The 20,694-nt window shown below is 45.3% G+C and overlaps 1 protein-coding gene across 1 annotated transcript in view; it reads left to right on the top strand.

Moving 5' to 3' along the window:
- The window catches only part of FGD3 (FYVE, RhoGEF and PH domain containing 3), a 274,220-nt gene that overhangs the window by 141,332 nt on the left and 112,194 nt on the right, over positions 1-20,694 (top strand). The gene's annotated exons all lie outside the window — the stretch shown is intronic.

Below are 20,694 nucleotides of genomic sequence, written 5' to 3'. Positions count from 1 at the left end.
AGCCGCACGGACTGTAAGTGTACTGCTCCCCCGCTCCCCACTACTACTATGGCAACCAGGACTTTAATAGCGTCCTGGCTGCCATAGTAACGCTGAAAGCATTTTGAAGACGGATCCGTCTTCAAATGCTTTTAGTTCACTTGCAGTGTTACGGATCCGGCGGGCACTTCCGGCAAATGGAGTACACGCCGGATCCGGACAACGCAAGTGTGAAAGAGCCCTTAAGCCAGAATTTGACATGTGCAACTACGATGACATGCCTCACGTATTGTGCCAATTTTTGGGCTTAAAATTTCATTTATATGTCAGAAGGATGCCGTCTGTTCCCTCTCTTGGTGACACCTGTCAATATTTCTCAATACTTTTCAAAAATATGGTGTGCATCATAATTTTGTGATTTTTCCACCCCATAAAAGTGGTACAAATGAGAAAATAAATTTTATGTTCAGTTGACTTCATGTAGTGACTTGCAAAGTGACACTTAAAGGGGTTGTGCAGGACTAGATGGGATGTGCCTGGTATCGCAGGTGAACTCCATTAAAGTGAATGGCTCATGGGTGCTATACCACACACAGCCCATGGACCCATGTGATGCTGTTTTTTGGACGAATGAGCCATGTTTTTGTAGTCCGGTACAAAGGAGAAGACAATTAGCTGACAACCAAAGACAACATCTGCAAGGAGTTTGTATGTTCTCCTTGTGTTTGCGTGTTTCCTCCGGGTACTACGGTTGGCTCCCACACTCCAATAGCTCAAAATAAAAAAAATAACAAATTGGTGCCATTTCTGCACCTCTAACTCCCAAATGCACTAGTAGAAAGCCCTGATGATCTGACCACATGAGCTACACGTGGATCCATAGGCTAGATCAGTGATCTCCAACCTGAGGCTCTCCAGCTGTTGCAAAACTACAGCTCCCATCATTGACTCAGACTGAGGCCTCATGCATACGGCCATTGTGCGGCCGTTCCGTGCAATTTGCGGTCCCCAATGCACGGGCAACGTCCGTGCGGCCAGGACGGATCGAGACCCATTCAACTTAAATGGGTCCGTGATCCGTCCGCACCTCAAAAATAGAACATGTTCTATTTTTTTTATGGTGCGGAGGCACGAACAGAAACTCCACAAAGGCACTCCGTAGTGCTTCCATGGGGTTCCGTGCCTCCGTTCCGCACCGCAGCTCCGGATTGCGGACCCATTCAAGTAAATGGGTCTGCATCAGTGATGCGGGGAGCACGCGGCGGGTGCCCTGCAAATTGCGGAACCGCTTTTTGCGGCCCGCATTACGGCTACGGCCGGGCAACTGCCTTGTGCATGAGGCCTGACTGTGTTGATCAGACTTCTCTCTGCCAAGTGTTGCAGAATCTGTAGCTAATCAGCGTATGTAAGATGATCTAGACGTGGGTGGATGTTCCTTGCGACAGACTGTCTGATTGTAAAATGATTGACACATAGGAGTTTAATTAATTTCCTTCCCTGTTTCGTTTTGCTTCTGCACGCTACAAACGGTGCAGGAGATGTGTAGGGCTGGAGGTAAATAATCTAATTAAGATGGAGAATCCAGTAAAAGTATCCAATTAGTGAAATCTTCTATTAGAAAGATGAGCTCTGCAGAGGAAAAAAGGAGTTTAAATGCATGATGTGGAAAAACTGAAAATTCATTAATATTGTTTTTCACCAAGGTGGTTTAATTATCGACCTCTTAAAGGGTTAACTGAGTGCCAACCTTAGGCTGTACAGTGATTTTAGCTTGTGCAGCAGCTGTGTGAAATTAGAGGAATGGAGTCTCATTATTGATACAACGTAGGTTACGTTGACACAACCGTGAAAAAAAAAATACGGCTGTTAAAAACTGTCAGTTTTTCATGGCCATTTTGCATCCATGTGTGATTCCGGGCCGACTACCTGCCCATTTGGAACCATTTTTAACACCTGTAACACCTGGAATTTTTTAAACCCCAACACCCCTGCAGTGCTCTCAGTATGTATTCTGCTCCCTCACCTGTGCTCTCACTATATAATAATGCGCTCCCCACAGTGCCCCCAGTGGGTGTGTGTGTGTAAATCTAATATATAAAGCTGAGTGTGTGTGTGTGTATGTATGTATATCCGCTAAAGGAATCCGCACCATCACATTTACAATCACAAAATTTGGCACACAGGTACACCAGGTGTGCGGGAAGGTTTTAGATCAGGTCTCAGCTCTCTAGGATGTACCGTTCCTGAGATATAAAAAAAAAATGCATTAGCCAATAGAAGCTTGGTCACATGACCCTTATGAGCCAATAGAATCTAGCAGTCCATTAGCCTCCACATACATAGTTTAACTCCAGGTTCCATAACAACCCAGCCATTATTCTTCACTGCTGTAGGTGAGCTTTTACGGAAAAAGGTCACCAGGATAATTGCTATTGAAGTAAAGCCATGGTTTAATAGCTGTGGATGACACTGTTAAGGGAGCAGAGTGCTGTGGAGGTCACAGTTCAGGAGGAATGGCCACCCTGAAAAGATGGACTTAAAACCTCGCCCCCAGGTCCCACTAAGCCACGCCTTCGATCTAGCTAGACCACACCCCCTCCACTCCTCAGCCGACAGGGAATGAAAAAATTAAGTTAAGAATTAACTTCTAGATCACGCTAAGCCACGCCCAGATCCTGTTAGGCCACCCCCACTCCCACTCAGCTGACGGGGATTGAAAAAATGAAGGTAAAAATCAACTTCTGTCAGCTACAGGGGTGGGGGGGAGGGTGACTTTCTCCCCTGCAGCTCACACTCAGACAGCACAGTGGTGCTGTCTAAGAGTGAGCTGTTCAAAAGGACATCCTTGTGTCCGTCGGGTGCAGGGAGTCTGAAAGCCGGACTGTCCAGCCTAAAACTGGACCTCTGGCCACCCTAGGGGCAGGCTGCTGTGGAGGTCACAATTAAGGGGATGGTCCACTATGGAAGTAGGTGTTAAGGGGCAGATTGCTGTAAAGGCCACTGTTAAGGGGGCAGGCCACTGTGGAGGTCACTGTCAAGGGGGTGGTGTGCTGTAAAACTCACTGTTAAAGGGGAAGGCTGCTGTAAAGGTCAAAGTTAAGGGGGTGGGCTGCTGTGGAGGTCCAATTTTAAGGGACGGGGCACTGTGGGGGGGCAGTGTTAAGGGGTGGGGGGCTGTGGAGGTCACTGTTATAGTGGGTAGTGTATCTTTTAACGACACACAAACATGAAATGAAATAGATAAAATATACCCAAGCAAAGCCGGGTCCTTCAGCTGGTATATATATATATATATATATATATATATATATATATATGAAATTCCAGCTATTGAAGAGGAGTGGACCAACATTCCACAGGCCACAATCAACAACCTGATCGACTCTATGCGACAGAGATGTGTTGCACTGCGTGAGGCAATTTGTGGCCACACCAGATACGGACTGGTTTTCTGACCCACCCCCGCCCCTCCAGTAAGGCAAAACTGTGCAAATTTCAAAGTGGACTTTTATTGTGGGCAGTCTAAGGCACACCTGTGCAATATTCATGCTGTCTAATCAGCACCTTGATATGCCACACCTGTGAGGTGGGGTGGATTATCTCGGCAAAGGAGAAGTGCTCACTAACACAGATTTAGACAGAATTGTGAACAATATTTGAGAGTAATGGGTCGTTTGTGTATGTAAAAAATGTTTCAGATCTTTGAGTTCAGCTCATGCAAAATGGGAGCAAAACCGAAAGTGTTGCGTTTATATTTTCAGTGTGTGTGTGTGTGTGTATATGTATATATACATATATATATATATATATATATATATATATATATATATATATATATATATATATATTTATAAAATCCCAAATATTGCAGCAGCACAGTCAGACGTTGTGCACTGGGTGCAATTCCTCACAGAGGCCGGCCCCTCCTCCAAGATATATACTTAACAAAATGACGAGGCAGCACTTCCAGCTTTAAGGTGACAGGGTGAAGACCCCAATAGACTTTAATCCGGCAACGTTTCGGCCTGCTCAATGAGGCCTTTATCAAGCTACATATATATCTATACATATATATCTATATATATATCATTCCATAATGTATAAAAATTCATAGATGGATAATGAGCCCATTAGATGGATAAGTAGGTCCCACCTGATGAGAAGCGACCTTGCCGTCTGGTAGGTGGGCCCGACATATTTTTGATCAATAATATGCGCTAAGAGCTTCTCCACTGCTTTGCAGTAACTATATACTATTATACTATATGGCGTCATGTATTTGACCCTGTTCACACATTCACCTGTTTACTCAAAATTCTTAGTGCATATAGTGGTGTGCTGCTACTATTTTCTGTTTGCTATATATATATATATATATATATATATATAGTTATGCAATTTATCAATTATGTATGCACCTTGAATGAATTTGGTATATATATGTTTGACACATGGCACTTTTTTGTATTGCTTGAAAAAGGTCCCAGTAAGTGGACTGAAACGTTGCATGGGTGACTAAAGGACACAATTTTTTTCACCATATGGAGGTGCCGTGGAATTTCTTCTATATTTGCATTTGGTGATTTTGTCAGGATCCGCAGCCGTTGGCACTCCTCACATTTTTTATTGGTTTTACAGTGCTGCTCTTGTTAATAAATAAAAAAAATATATATATTATCTAAATATAATGGGCGCCACCCCCTCGGGCCCTATTTGAGATGGGACAGAGTCTCGTGACGCCAGTTGCAGCGTTCTCTGCGACCCAGGGTCCTATTTTCAAGGCAATGGTACTGGGTACCCAGGTGTAGGAATGGCAGAGTGGTATAGGGTGGCCTACAATGTCTCTTTAAGTAATGTGTCACGGTGCTCCTACCTGGATATGCTGAACCCCAGGTGTTGGCTCCGAAGCAGAAAAAGGGGAAAAGTTACCTTGGGGATGAAGAATAAATTGAGTCCAGACCTTGTGATGAAGTTGAAAAGCAGCTTTACTTTGCATAAACGTTTCTCCAAATGGTTTATAGACTTTATCTTGGTTCCATCAGGCTTTAGCATTAAAACTCTGGCAGGCAAACTCATCTCTGCTACATCGGTTGCTCTCTGACTCTGCTGTACTAAAAGGCTTAAATAGAATCCTTTGCTTCTTCTCTATGCTGCAACTTCTCTCTGTAGTCTGACTCTAGATTATATCAGGGAACTTTTCCTCCTGGCTTCTGAGGCTCTAAGCTGTGGCCTCCATTTCCAGCAGAGCTGAAGGTGCTCTAGCTGGCTTGGCTTGGGTATGGGCAAGTCCCGCAGTGACATGCCCAGCACTTGCTTCCTTCCCCTAGCAGGGGTAAGCTAGACTGCTCACTAAACTAGTTCCCACCCTTCCTGCAGGAAGTGGGACTCGCTCACTCCTCCACAGAGGGGGTTAGAATGGAATAGAAGGCTCCATTCTCTCTAACTATAGCTCTGCCATGTTTGCTGCCACCTGCTGGTGAACCAGGCACATTACACATGAACATACACATTTGCATAGAAATAGATATGCACATTATACAGGACCTGGAAATAAATGCATAGATGACGTGATATTAGCATACACAGATAGAAGCAAGGCGTAGGAGTGGTAATGCCACTCTGGGGCATTTCAGCACCGTCCCTGATGCAAGCTGGTGGGTGCAACAGCCCAATACGGATTAATGCCAATCCACAAATACAAAATAGAAAGGATGGGCAGTACTCCAAAAAGTAAAAAATACAAAAATCTTTATCTACCCCAGTGGGAAATGCAACGTTTTGGCTCTAGACAGGAGCCTTCCTCAAGCTTGAGGAAGACTGTCAAAAATAGTAAGTCCTATATGTGGACATCCATTATTCACTGTCCGTTAAAAAAAAAACAGTGAATAGCCCGGTAGATGGCAGTGGTTCTGAAAATGGCAGTCACGTCATGTGAATGAGAAACAGATGTGATCCAGCCTAACCTGCACAGCCATGCAAGCTGCAGCTATGCAGATTGGTAACATTTATCATCACTCACTTGCTTATTGTTAATTTCACAAGGTTTTGTAGGTTTACTCGCAAATCCAAGTGGCCATCATCAACAGTAAAATGGCTGCGACTTCCACGTTTTTGGCCTCATTGTAGCCTTTTCTCCACTGCCCACCACATCTGTTCCTACCCTAAAAGTGGCCAAACCCAACAGGCACATTTGAATGGTTTTGCAGTGTTTACAGATAGCCATAATTTCAGGAATTTATTTTACTGATTTGAACATTTCATTATTATTATTCTTTCTTATTACGGAGGCAGCAGTAATCTGGCCGGGCCGCTAGACCCACAGAGAGGCGAGATACCACTGTGGAAAGCTTCACTGTTCTTCAGGAAATACATCTCTGGATTTTCTGCTATTTTAAAGAATTATCAGCTAGTCTGGGAAAGTCCAGGAGGGGGATTAACGGGCTGTAAAGCATTACAGGAGATTTTAAAGATTTTCGGCATGAAGCTCTGTAGTCTGTCTGTTTGTTCTTGATGTCTAGATCGGAGCGTTACCAAACATTTCAGACGCAAAAATACATTGAAACAACTCCAAATCCAAACAATGCAGATAGATTGATGGAAGATGCACAGTGTTATGCACACATTGAATACATGACATGTATGAACATATTATTATATACTTTACATGGCCAAGTGGTAACTCAAGAGGCAGTGGCGTAACTAGAAATGACTGGGCCCTCCTTCCCCAGTAACTTCTTCCTACTCCCTTCTTTCATGGAACCCCCACTTCTTTGGCTAGTAAAGATCGCTCTCTCAGATCAGGCCTGGCAGCTGCTCCATCCGTTTCCTACACTGTATATACTGTCACTGTATATAATGTCATTGTATAATTGTCACGGTGGGGAGTGGGGGAAAAAATCCCCATTGTATAACGTGGGAAAACGGGGAAGCAGCTAGGCCTGGACACCGGGAAAAGGGAGCTGGTCACCTCCTAGAGCTTCCCTAATCCTCGCCCTGACTCCTAACCGTATGAGCGGACCCAGATGGTAAGACGGCTCATACCCAGGAACCTAAAACCCTAAGTCGCCCTGATAATCCCTGGAATAGGAGCAGGGGAGAGACGACCTGTTCTTCCATGACATGGATGAACAGGAGTCTAACAGGCCTAGCAGCAAGGGAAGGGAAAAACAGCTACTGCATCGGCAGGTAAGAGCCCAACTAGCACTTACCTGCCGCGGCAAACAACAACGACCGGAACCCCATGCAGAGCTGCACACTGACTAGTGGTTCCCCCTCCGGGAAACCCTGAGACCCCCTTCCAGAGGCACACCACACAGGGAACATGTCTAGCAAGCATGCTGGAATACAGACGCCAACAGACCAAACATGTAACAACCACTAGACAAGACAACAACCACCCATACATAAAACATCACCAAACATATGAAAGGGTAGTGAAGGGAAGGTAGACAACAGGATGACATAGATGACCTTGATGTTCTACAAGGTGGCCCTCAAACACTGGGCAGATGGTATAGGCTGGGCAGGAGCACAGCTCCAGCACACAGCAAGGCTGGAGGAACACTGAAACAGGCCACAGGCAATATAATCCTCGTGGGCACACCAAGGCACGCCTAAATCCACACCAGCTAGATAATTAACCCCTACGGCACCAGACAGGGAAGGCCCCAGGAGAAAGGAGGATGCACCTACATGCTGCAACCACAACACGTTGCTGCTGGCAACAGCATGCACGGCAACCGTGTCACGGCGCACACCACAGAGGCCGTGACAATAATACTGTTGACAGGGCCTTGACAATAAAATCTTTTAGTCCTCCCCCTGGGAGGGCCTCTTCTGAGTTCCAGCCCCAAAGCAACCACTTCCCCTGCGTCCCCTATAGCTATTCCCCTGTCAAGAGGGGTGTCTCAAAACAGATATTGATGGAATATCTCTAGGGCATGCCATCAACATCTGATTGATTGGGGTTTTCAACCACTGTAACCATACTGAGTTCTATAACAAGGTGGCAGCAGTCCTAGGTGGGACATTGAAAGGGGCTCTTCTAAAGTCCTTTCATTTAGGCTCCATGCACATGACTGTATTTTTTTGTCTGCATCCAATCCACCTTTTTTGTGAATCGGATGCAGGTCTATTCATTTCAATGGGGCTGCAAAAGAGGTGAACAGCACACCTCGTGCTGTCCACATCTGTTTCCATTCTTTGGCCTCCCAAAAAATATAACAGGTCCTATTTTTTTCCGTCCTTTTCCATTTCTACAATAGTGCGGAACAGGAAAGTGCGGGGCTTGTACGGCCATGGTTTGCAGATTTGCATGAGGCCTTAGGCATTATATACTGATGATATGAGGCCACAACTTCTAACCCCTAACCCTGCAGTCAGGCAGAACCTTATACTGAGCCGAGTTCGGTTTCAAGTTTTAAAGTGGTTTTCCACTTAAAAAATCAACTATCGAAGTTATTCAACGAAGTCACGCGCGACTTCGTTAATAACTAACTTCGGCTCATCAGAGCCCATATGGATCTCCGTACAGTATTAATCAGAAATTTGTTAGCGGTCTTCTTCAGAGTTGTTGCCGTCACTTTTTTCTCAGTTATAGTTTTTGTATCTGAACTAATAACGATAAATTGATTAGTATAAATTTATGGAAGTCTGACCACAGATAAAACATGTGGTTTGGTGTGCTTTTGCTTCCTTGACTGGATTTTACTGACAGGTAGTAATAAGCTGTTTATGGTTATTTGAATGGAAATCGATCAAGTGTGGCTGGATTCACACATAGTTTATTTGTGGAATTTTTCTCAACTTTTGCATCTTTTTTTTTCATGCATTATCAGGCTTGTTGTTTTAAGGGGTTGTGAAAGAATGAGGGCAGCTTTGGCAAACCCCATCCTACTTGGCTGGACCTATAAAGGGAAGATAACTTACCTGCTTCTCAGTGCCACCTCCCAAACTTTTTCTTTCAGGCCTGTGATGCTCCACTGGGCTTCTTGATGTCAACATCCAGTTTGACATCGCCACAATCAATCACAGGCTGCGGTAGAGACCGTCCCCCTTACGTCATGACAAATGGATGTTGACATTGAGGGCTCCCAGCAGAGCATTAGAGGCTTCGATAAAAAGGAGTGACTGTCCAGCCAAGTCAGGGGTTTTGCCAATCCCTCCCCACATTCTTGCACAACCTCTTTAAGGCCTCATGCACACAATTTTATATTGTTTCGGCCTACAATCCCCATTTTTTGTGGATTGGATATAGAACCATTCATTTCAATGGGGGCCACAAAAAAATTATGTAAAAATGTATGTCTGTTCCACCAGCAATAAAGATAGAACATGTCCTATTCATGTCCATTTTGTGGACAAAAATAGAACATTTCTATAGATGTGAAAAAAAAAACTGTACAGTATAGTGAAATCCATGTGGTTCTCGTGAAGATGAGAATAGCCTTAGGCAGGGGTGGACATTACCAACACTCGAAGTATGTAAATACTCGGGTCTTCAGAGATTAGGGGCCCCAAGCAGTTGCCTGCTAAAGGTATGGATATATCGCTGGTTCAACTTCACAAGGGTCCAGGAGGGAGGGGGGCTCTTCCCAGCTGTAGAACAGTGGCAGGAGTGTCCGGGCTGCACTGATACACGGAGAGTGGGGCTTAGAGGGGTTGTCCGGGTTTAGAGCTGAACCCGTACATATCCCCATTTTCACCCAGGCAGCCCCCTGATATGAGCATCAGAGCAGTTCATGCTCCGATGCTCTCCTTTGCCCTGCACTGAATCGCGCAGGGCAAAGGCATTTTGTGGAGTTCCGGTGACGAATCCGGGCTCTCCTTAGCGCTGCCAGGTGGAGGTTTCCACCCAGCAGTGAGCCCGGTGACGTCACAGGCACTGATGAGCGGGCTTTAGGGCTGCTCTGGCCTGTAAAACGGCTAGGGCAGCCTAAAGCCCGCCCAGCAGAGCCAGTGACATCACCGAACACACTGCTCCGCCCAGCAGTGTGTTATAGTAAATAAAAGAACTGCTCCGATGCTCAAGTCAGGGGACTGCCTTTGTGAAATTATGGGTATGTCCAGGTTCAGAGCTGAACCCCTTTAATGATGCGGCGGGGGCTCCCAGACATAACTTGGCTGGTTGCCCCAAAAATGCCAAATCCACCATGCAAATACAGATCAACCATACAATTTCTTACATGATATGTGCTATATGTACTGTATAGTAATCATAAAGATGTATAGGAAATGCAGTCGTAGCGGTATGTATCATTTATGCAGTGATTGCACTTATAATTGCAATTAGTTAATTAGGATTTTGAAGACGTTTCCAAAGACATTAAGCCATGTAATGAGCCCCCTCACTGCGATACTGATTACACGGGTCTGTGATATTTGGCTGCGATTACAGGCAGCTCTACAGATGTGTGTGTGTGGGTAGCCGCAGGGGCAGGTTAAAGATAATGTCTGCCGTGTGTAGATGGTTTAATAGGATATGAAATACTAGTTGGATTATCACATTGTATTTCAGATGTCTTATCGCTTACTCCTTGAAAGGATGCTTTATCTCGCCAATAATTTCTTAGTACAGAGCTGTGTTTTCCGCCTAGAAGACAACGGAGGTTGAAATGGTTAAATATGGATCCATATGTCCAACACTATTGTCTTATAGGAATGTTGGGTTTTCAAAGATTTACTCATCTTCACTCACCCCTTATGGCAGTTATACTCAGGAGGGTGATACTCAGGAGTGGTTGAAGTAAATAAATATGAGCCTTATAGCATTGGAAACATACAATGTAGAAAGAGTTAAAGGGGTTGTCTTATCTCAGACGATGGAGGCATATTACTAGGATATGCCCCCATTATCTGATAGGTGCAGGTCCCACCGCTGAGACCCGCACCTATATCGAGTACGGAGCCCTGAAAGTGGTGGAGGGCGCACTGCGCATGCACAGCCGCCCTCCATTAATTTTCTATGGGGCCGCCCAAATAGCCGAGCACTGATTCTACTATTTCCGTCGGGTCCATATAAGTGAATGGGAGCAGTGGCCGGTCATGTGCAGTGTGCTCCCATTCACTTTTATGAGAAGAGGGCTTGGTGGTGGCCGGACCGGAGTCCTCCAGCCACCACTTTGCAGCGCTCCGTTCCCAATATAGGTGTGGGTCCCGGTGGTGGTACCCGCACCTATAAGACAGTGGGAGCGATATGCCCCATTGTCTGAGATGAGGCAACCCCTTTAAAGCCACATGCCAGGAGTCAACTTCATATATATGAGCAGAGTTTACTTCTAATTTCTTATTTTCTCATTTTAGTTCATGATCTAATTTTAAAGTGTTTTCCGACACCCGGGACCCCCGCCGATCAGCTATTTGAGAAGGCACCGGGGCTCGCAGTAGCTCCGTGGCCTTCTCGCAGCTTTGCTTAGGTTGTGTGACATCAGGTTCATCGATCACATGGCCTAGGCGCAGCTCCCATAGAAGTGAACGGGGCTGAGCGCGACACCAATGTACGGCACTGTGCTTGGTGAGCACGGAGAAGGATGTGGCACTCACAGGAGCGCCGGTGCCTTCTAAAGCAGCCAATTGGCAGGGGTCCCAGATGTCAGACCCTCACCAATCAGATATTGAAATTCAGGAAAACCCGTTTAAAAAGGACCTGTCACCTCTTCTGACATGCCTAATTTAGTAACTACTTGCATTCCCCATGTGATAAGAATTCTGGAGCATCTATTCTAACTCTATGTTGTGCCATTCATTCATTATTCTTGATGGACATTTGTAAATAAATGTACAACTGGGTGTTACCAGTGTGGGGGGGGGGGGGGGCCTGCACAATCGGGTACTGTCCAATCAGTGCTGCCAGTCAGCCTGGGACAACCTCCCTTAGGGCGGGTTTACATCACCGTTATGGATTCCATTTTTGTTTTCCATAATAAGATGTTTATAACAGAAAATAATGGAATCCATAAGACGGAAGTCAAAACGGAAGCCTTTAAGAGCCTTTCAGTTTTGAACCGTCATAATAGAAGTCTATGGGAATCATAACGCATCCTTCTGGATCTCGTTATGCAAGACGGAAAACAAAGTCCTGTCGACAGGACTTTTTTTCCGTTCTGCATCACGGCAACCAGAGGGATCAGCTATGATTCCCGTTGACTTCTATTATGACGGAAAGCAAAACGGAATGCCTTTTAAAGGCTTCCGTTTTGTATCCCGTCATAATGCAAGTCTATGGACAAAATAACGGTTCCGTTCTGGTTTCCGTTATGCAGGACTGGACTCCTGCATAATGGAAACCAGGATGGATCCATTATGCTGCTCGTAGACTTGTATTATGAAGGATCAAAACGGAATGCCTCTTAAAGGCTTCCATTTTGACTTCCGTCTTATGGATTCCGTTATTTTCCGTTATAACGGAAAACAAAAATGGAATTCATAACGGTGGTGTAAACCCGCCCCCTTACAGGTAACACCCAGTTGGACCTTTATTCATAAACTTCTAGCAGGAATAACAGAGGAATGGCACAACAGAGTAAATGCTCTGGAAGGGTCAGTTCACATAAAATACTATTATTTACTAAAATATTAGCAAGACAGATCCTAGGTAGATTGATGGTTACTAGTTGATAGGGGTATTTTCCCCTTTGACACCAGACTTCCTGTTAAGTAAACGTCTAGGTAACTACATTTTACTGGAAACTTCTATGAATGAGGAACTGAGCATGTTAAGAACTGACTATTAATTGTCTGCCCAGATGATATCCAGCCATTGGCGAACAGATTATGCTGAAAAAACTGTTGTTGATACTGGCAGTGTAGCACTGGCGGCTATGTGTAAGTGAATGAACGCTCCTGATATTTCAGTACAATATGGACCTTTCCATTATAGATAGTCTAATAGGAGGGACGAATATATGCATATAAGCGCGCTCCTACAGCTGGCCGTACACTTTACTCCAATCTGACTAGCGTCCCCGTGTATTGACTTGCTGGACTACTTCATTTTATTGGTCTTAGGCCTCCTGCACACGACCGTTTTTTTTTCCGTCATCCGTGACCGTTTTTTCTTCCGTGGGTCTTCCTTGATCTTTGGAGGATCCACAGACATAAAAAAAAAAGTCGTTTTGGTGTCCGCCTGGCCATGCGGAGCCAAACGGATCCATCCTGACTTACAATGCAAGTCAATGGGGACGGATCCGTTTGACGTTGACACAATATGGTGCAATTGCAAACGGATCCGTCCCCCATTGACTTTCAATGTAAAGTCAGGAGTAAATATACCATAGGATCAGAGTTTTCTCCAATCCGATGGTACATTTTAACTTGAAGCGTCCCCATCACCATGGGAACGCCTCTATGTTAGAATATACCATCGGATTTGAGTTACATCGTGAAACTCAGATCCGACAGTATATATTCGAACACAGAGGCGTTCCCATAGTGATGGGGACGCTTCTAGTTAGAATATACTACGAACTGTGTACATGACTGCCCACTGCTGCCTGGCAGCACCCGATCTTTTACAGGGGGCTGTGATCAGCACAATTAATCCTTCAGGTGCCGCACCTGAAGGGGTTAATTGTGCGTATCATAGCCCCCTGTAAGAGATCAGGGGCTGCCAGGCAGCAGGGGGCAGACCCCCCTCCCTCCCCAGTTTGAATATCATTGGTGGCCAGTGTGCGGCCCCCCCCTCCCTCTATTGTAATATCATTGGTGGCCAGTGTGCGGCCTCCCCCGGCCCCCCCTCCCTCCCTCTATTGTAATACCATTGGTGGCCAGTGTGCGGCCTCCCCCGGCCCCCCCCTCCCTCCCTCTATTGTAATATCATTGGTGGCCAGTGTGCGGCCTCCCCCGGCCCCCCCTCCCTCCCTCTATTATAATATCATTGGTGGCCAATGTGCGGCCTCCCCCGGCCCCACCTCCCTCCCTCTATTGTAATATCATTGGTGGCCAGTGTGCGGCCTCCCCCGGCCCCCCCTTCCTCCCTCTATTGTAATATCATTGGTGGCCAGTGTGCAGCCTCTGTCGGCCCCCCTCCCTCCCTTTATTGTAATATCATTGGTGGCCAGTGTGCGGCCTCCGTCGGCCCCCCCTCCCTCCCTTTATTATAATATCATTGGTGGCCAGTGTGCGGCCTCCCCCGGCCCCCCCTCCCTCTATTGTAATATCATTGGTGGCCAGTGTGCGCCCCCCCCCCCCCCCGCCCGATCATTGGTGGCAGCGGAGAGTTCCGATCGGAGTTTCAGTTTAATCGCTGGGGCTCCGATCGGTAACCATGGCAACCAGGACGCTACTGCAGGCCTGGTTGCCATGGTTACTTAGCAATATTACAATATTAGAAGCATCATATTTACCTGATGCGCTGTCTGTGACCGGCCGGGAGCTCCTCCTACTGGTAAGTGACAGATCATTAAGCAATGCGCCGCACAGACCTGTCACAGTATATTCTAACACAGAGGCGTTCCCATAGTGATGGGGACGCTTCTAGTTAGAATATACTACGAACTGTGTACATGACTACTGCCTGGCAGCACCCGATCTTTTACAGGGGGCTGTGATCAGCACAATTAACCCTTCAGGTGCCGGCCGGTATCGGTGTTTTGTGCATCCGCAATTTGCAGACTGCGAAACACTTACGGTCGTCTGAATGGACCCTTAATGTTAGGCAAATATACTATTCTGGCGCATGGGCCTTTGTAAAGTTTGGGTGTCATAAATCCTGCTCCAGATTTTGTTTGTGTGCCAAAAATTGTGTCCCGTTCTAGCGAGTCCACCCCCCCTTGCCGTACGAGGTGGAAAAATCGTAGAAAAGTGTGTAAAATGGTTAGTAAATGTGATTCAAAGCATCTACTCCAGTTTTTTGGTGAAAATTGTGCCAAAAAAAGGTGCACGTTTTCATTAGTAAATCTGCCTTCCTGGATTGTAAAATATAACTTTCTTAGTGTTAGATCGTTGTTGCTTTATCTGTCACGTCATGTTATATCATATTGGATATCTCTGTACTTTAGCATTGCTAAACAGTTGTGCCGCCGAGTCCTGTAAACCAAACCGCCAGGAATCTCCATATTAAATACCTTTCATTCTTCTAGGAATAAGATATGAGATCGAACATTGTGTTTTTTTTCCTGTAGTCATCTTATTATGCACATTCCTGTCATTTTGGAGACTGAAGAGTAAGAGAAATGTCTCCTGATACAGCGGCAATGTCCAGACCGAGCCAAAAGGCTCTATATGAAAAGTTCACTGTATCATCCTTAAGGCAGCTCATTTTCCTCTGACCTAAATACCTCTCGCATTGTCTCATCAGTTTCTAGCTTCTGAACCAGTTGCTTATTTAGGGTCATAACATCTCTGGCTATAAACTGCATATTTTATTGAACCCGTGTCGTGGGATGAAGGGCCTGTGGTGCAGAGTCGATGACAACATGAGTGCGGACATTGCAGCTTCAACATTTGCACAATACTATTTCTCTCTGCGTTATGTCATTGTCTGTTTCTGGTTTTAGGTTATACTATATTTGAGGAACTGCATAATACCATTGCTTTCAAGAATGTCTTTTAGATGTATGCACAATAGGGGATATTTCATGTTGACTGTGTGCATCCAAGGCCATTATACTTGAAATTGTCCCTAAAAATCATGAGATTTTCTTTCCACAATGAATACAGGACCTCAATAGCATGTATTTTGTAGAATCAGAAATAGCCCTGTCTGGTTTGGGCAACCCTATCCTGCAGGCCATCTGCTAGGTCTTCTCAACAATCATCCTCTAGTGGCTAGATGAACTTGATGTCAATGCTAGTTGAATGCAGTGTGCCATTGGATAAGTGGGTGACCATGGTTTTTAATACATTACAGTCCATCCTCTAGTTCAGAGAGCCAGATTAGATGTAACCCTTAGCTTTAAATAGGTTCTCCAAGACTTAAGCCTTAGTGGCTTATTTGTTTGAGAGGGTCTGACCTCCAGAACTCCTGCTGGACAGCACAGTGAATAGACTATGGCATTTAGACAGGCACAGCCCCTCATCCATATCTAAGGCTGCGTCTAGTATGGGACAACCCATGGTACCGAGATCAGCCATGCCTACAGACAAGTTGGTGTTCTGTGTTTACCAGTAGCTTTCACTGCGATGAGTTAGAGCATCTCCAAAATGGTCTTGTAGGGTGTTTTCCAGTATGCAGTGGCTAGTACTTACCAAAACTGGTCCAAGAAATGACAATCAGTGAACCAGCAACAGGGTTATGGATGCCCCAAGGCTTACTGAAGCATGTAGGCCAGCCCATCTCGTCTGATCTCACAGAAGAGATACCGCGGCACAAATTGCTAAAAAGTTAATGCTAGCTATGATAGAAAGTTGTCAACCACACAGGACATTGCAGAATGCTGGGTATAGGACTGTGTAGCTGCAGTCCATTCAGAGTGTCCATGTTGACCACCGAAAACACCTGCAATGGGCATGTGAGAATTAAAACTAGAACATGAAGCAATGGAAGAAGGTGGCCTGGTCTGATGAATCACATTTTCTTTTACATGTTTTGGGTAGCCATATGTGAGCTTGCATTGCTTTCCTGGAGTTGAGATGACGCCTGGATGCAATATGTCAAGAAGGCAAGCCAGCATAGACAGGGTGATACCCTGGGAAGTATTCTGCTGATATTTTTTAGGTCCTGACATTTGTGTGGATGTTACTTTGACACGTACCACCTACCTAAACGTTGTACCGACCAATTACACCCCTTTATAGCAATGATATTTCCTAACAGCAGTGTTCCCTTTCAGCAGGAAAATGTCCCGGCCGCACTGCAAAAAGTGTTAGTTAGGAATAGTTTTAGGGAAATGACAAAGACTTTGTGGTGTTGACTTGGCCTCCAAATTCCCAGAGCTCGGTATGAGCTCGGTACCACCCCGGACCCGAAGGACTAAAATGTTATGCTGCTAATGTTCTGGTGACAGATACTACAGGAAATCTTCTGAGATCTGATGGAGTCCATGCCTAGACAAATCAACGTAGTACACTCGTTCTCAAAACTTGGCTTATGTAGAGGTGCTGCCAATCACCCCACAAAGGAGAGTTTTCTTGTTTGTTGGGTGATTGCATTTTTCATGAGGCAACAAAAATCCTCTTTGGCTGCCCATATATCGCCCTCTGTAATGGGGCAGTGCTCCCAACAAACAGTGAAACTATGGGAATAAATGATCGTAGTAACGATTGTTAATCCCCATACAGCAGTGATCTCTGCTGCATGTAAATGGAAGAAATGAATGGGCAATGAGCAGAAATGAATGTTTCTCTCTTCCAATCATTTGTAAAAGGGCTCTTTGAAGTGGTGTGCAAGAAAGGATGGGGGGGACGGGGGGGACAAACCCCGCAACCGTGGCCGTACCTGTAAAGGAAAGGCTACTTACCTGCTTCCTGGCACCGGCTCCCTACTCCTTCTCCTCCAGGCCTGTGATGCTCCACTGGTCTCCTTTGATGTCAACATCCAAATTGACAATACCGCAGCCAATCAATGGCCAACATGGAGAATGGATACCTTGCATCATGTGATCATTAGTCAGGACATAAGGGCATCCTAGGCCTGGAGGAGGGAGAGTGGGAAGAAGAGAAGTAAGCTTACCTTTACTGGTATGACCAAGCAGGTGGGGGGGTGCCACTACCCCCCCCCCCACACACACACACAAGTCTTGCACAACCCCTTTAATGTTTGACTGATGAGGATTTGACCTAGCATAGCAATTCATCCCAATTCAGATGACTTGGTTTGAACTGCAGTACACAGCTCATGGACATGGCACTATTTCTCGGGAAAAAAGCAGACCCAATCCCTTTAACGGTATGCTGGAAGGTGAAGCCTCACGAAAACTGGAGAGCCGCAGGCTGGAATGTAATGCGGTATTGCTTGACAATGACAACCCATTTACTGTATGGAGCCGTTTAAAAATGAGACCTTTGCCAACCTGTACCTAAGCATTGGTTAAATAAAAGCGTATTATTATTATTATTATTATTATTATTATTTTAGTCTGTATTGTGTAGCATTATGTTATTTGTCAGCCAATAGCCTTTGTTTCGGTGTTTGCTGAATGCACCTGTAGGTAACCGTATTCACTGTGCAGAAATCTTTTTCCTATAACTTACAAAAAACAATAAGGTTTACCCTCCAATGTGCCGCCTTCTTTTCTATTCCTTTTTCAATATCCAGGGTGCAATGTGTCGCTAATGTGAGCATGTTACCATCATACCGTTGTCTCGCAGGAAGCAGAGCAGTCGATAATTGTAACAGGCACAAAGACATCCTCTTTAGACATCAAAGACATACGGTAAATCATAGGTGAAAAACACCAACGTGGAAAAGAGAAAAACATTACAAAGGGCCCGTTGCTGTAGGGATGGGAGGTATATGATTACATATACTTGTCCATGGATGTGAGCTCTAGGTATGAATCTTGTGCATGTCCATGGATGAACATACGTAAACACTTTTTTAGAGTTGTCCCACAAAAAAAAAAATCTACCGTATTTTTTGCCCATAAGACGCCCCTCAGTTATAGACCCCATTCAGATGTCCGTAGTGCATTGCGGATCCGCAATACACCCGGCCGGCACCCCCATAGAAATGCCTATTCTTGTCTGCACCTGCGGACAAGAATAGGACATGCTCTATTTTCTTGCGGAGCTGCGGACTGGAAGATCTTCGCATCTCTTCCGGCCCTATAGAGAATGAATGGGTCCGCACCCGGAACGGATGCGGTCCCATTCTACGGATGTCTGAATGGAGCCTTAGAGGAGGACAATAATTTTATTTTATTTTTTTTACAATCAGCCTCCATATGCCTCATATTAGCCCCCATTGCCTCATATCAGCCCCCATGCCACAGAGAACATAACATAAAAAAAACACCTACCTCTCCTACTCCAAATGCTGCCACTCCTCATTATATGCTCCTGAAGAAGGGGATTTACCTCTGTTCCCCGAAACGCATTGAGCTTTACGTTAATAAAGCACCTTTACTGAGAAGTCCTCCAGTCCATCATCTGTTGGGACGTGGTGTTTGGACAACTACGAGCGACCTCGGCGAGGGTGGCAAGTGTCATGAGTTTATCTTTTATCTCACTTTATCATTACACATGTGGGACGCCACATAGTGCTAACAGCGAACGACTCAACGCCAATCACTCAACTTTGCAGCAAGACTCTAGACGTGAAGTCGAAACACTCGTTGGACTGGTAACGTACACTACCACTAGTGTGTGGATGTAACCGTATACATGTGTTTACTTCGGTGTCGTAGTTGAATCACGGAGTGCTGTTAATACATTGAGGAGGACATGTGGTTTAATACATATACACTCACCGGTGTTGGACCCCCTTTTGCCTTCAGAACTGCCTTAATTCTACGTGGCATTGATTCAACAAGGTGCTGATAGCATTCTTTAGAAATGTTGGCCCATATTGATAGGATAGCATCTTGCAGTTGATGGAGATTTGAGGGATGCACATCCAGGGCACGAAGCTCCCGTTCCACCACATCCCAAAGATGCTCTATTGGGTTGAGATCTGGTGACTGTGGGGGCCATTTTAGTACAGTGAACTCATTGTCATGTTCAAGAAACCAATTTGAAATGATTCGAGCTTTGTGACATGGTGCATTATCCTGCTGGAAGTAGCCATCAGAGGATGGATACATGTTCTCATTCTGTTTACGCCAAATTCGGACTCTACCATTTGAATGTCTCAACAGAAATCGAGACTCATCAGACCAGGCAACATTTTTCCAGTCTTCAACAGTCCAATTTTGGTGAGCTCGTGCAAATTGTAGCCTCTTTTTCCTATTTGTAGTAGAGATGAGTGGTACCCGGTGGGGTCTTCTGCTGTTGTAGCCCATCCGCCTCAAGGTTGTGCGTGTTGTGGCTTCACAAATGCTTTGCTGCATACCTCGGTTGTAACGAGTGGTTATTTCAGTCAACGTTGCTCTTCTATCAGCTTGAATCAGTCGGCCCATTCTCCTCTGACCTCTAGCATCCACAAGGCATTTTCGCCCACAGGACTGCCGCATACTGGATGTTTTTCCCTTTTCACACCATTCTTTGTAAACCCTAGAAATGGTTTTGCGTGAAAATCCCAGTAACTGAGCAGATTGTGAAATACTCAGACCGGCCCGTCTGGCACCAACAACCATGCCACGCTCAAAATTGCTTAAATCACCTTTCTTTCCCATTCTGACATTCAGTTTGGAGTTCAGGAGACTGTCTTGACCAGGAGCACCCCCCTAAATGCATTGAAGCAACTGCCATGTGATTGGTTGACTAGATAATTGCAATAATGAGAAATAGAACAGGTGTTCCTAATAATTCTTTAGGTGAGTTAGTTGCTGATACACAATCAGTACGTATCGCAGGGACGTGTGTTCCACCAGTGTGCCGCAGCACGTGTATGTGTTACTGATACGAGCACATAACTATCTACCTGTGCTTACCCCAGTGAAACAGCTAAATTACCAAGTGTTGTTACATTAAGGAGAGACGGTGTAACTACCCTTCAGTACGCAACATATAAAATATATTCGGCTGAATGCGACCAATGTTACACAGGTGGATAATGGTTACAACTGGATATTTTGTTCTATTGCAATATAACCATTGATTTATACGGTAATCATTTGCACATCGCACGGACGTGTGTGGCATAGGTCGTGGAAGTTTATACAGCCTATCTCTGAATTT

Source organism: Bufo bufo, chromosome 9 (assembly GCF_905171765.1).
Source record: "Bufo bufo chromosome 9, aBufBuf1.1, whole genome shotgun sequence".
In the NCBI taxonomy this organism is placed as follows: domain Eukaryota; kingdom Metazoa; phylum Chordata; class Amphibia; order Anura; family Bufonidae; genus Bufo; species Bufo bufo.
This window is presented reverse-complemented; position numbering and strand designations above follow the sequence as displayed.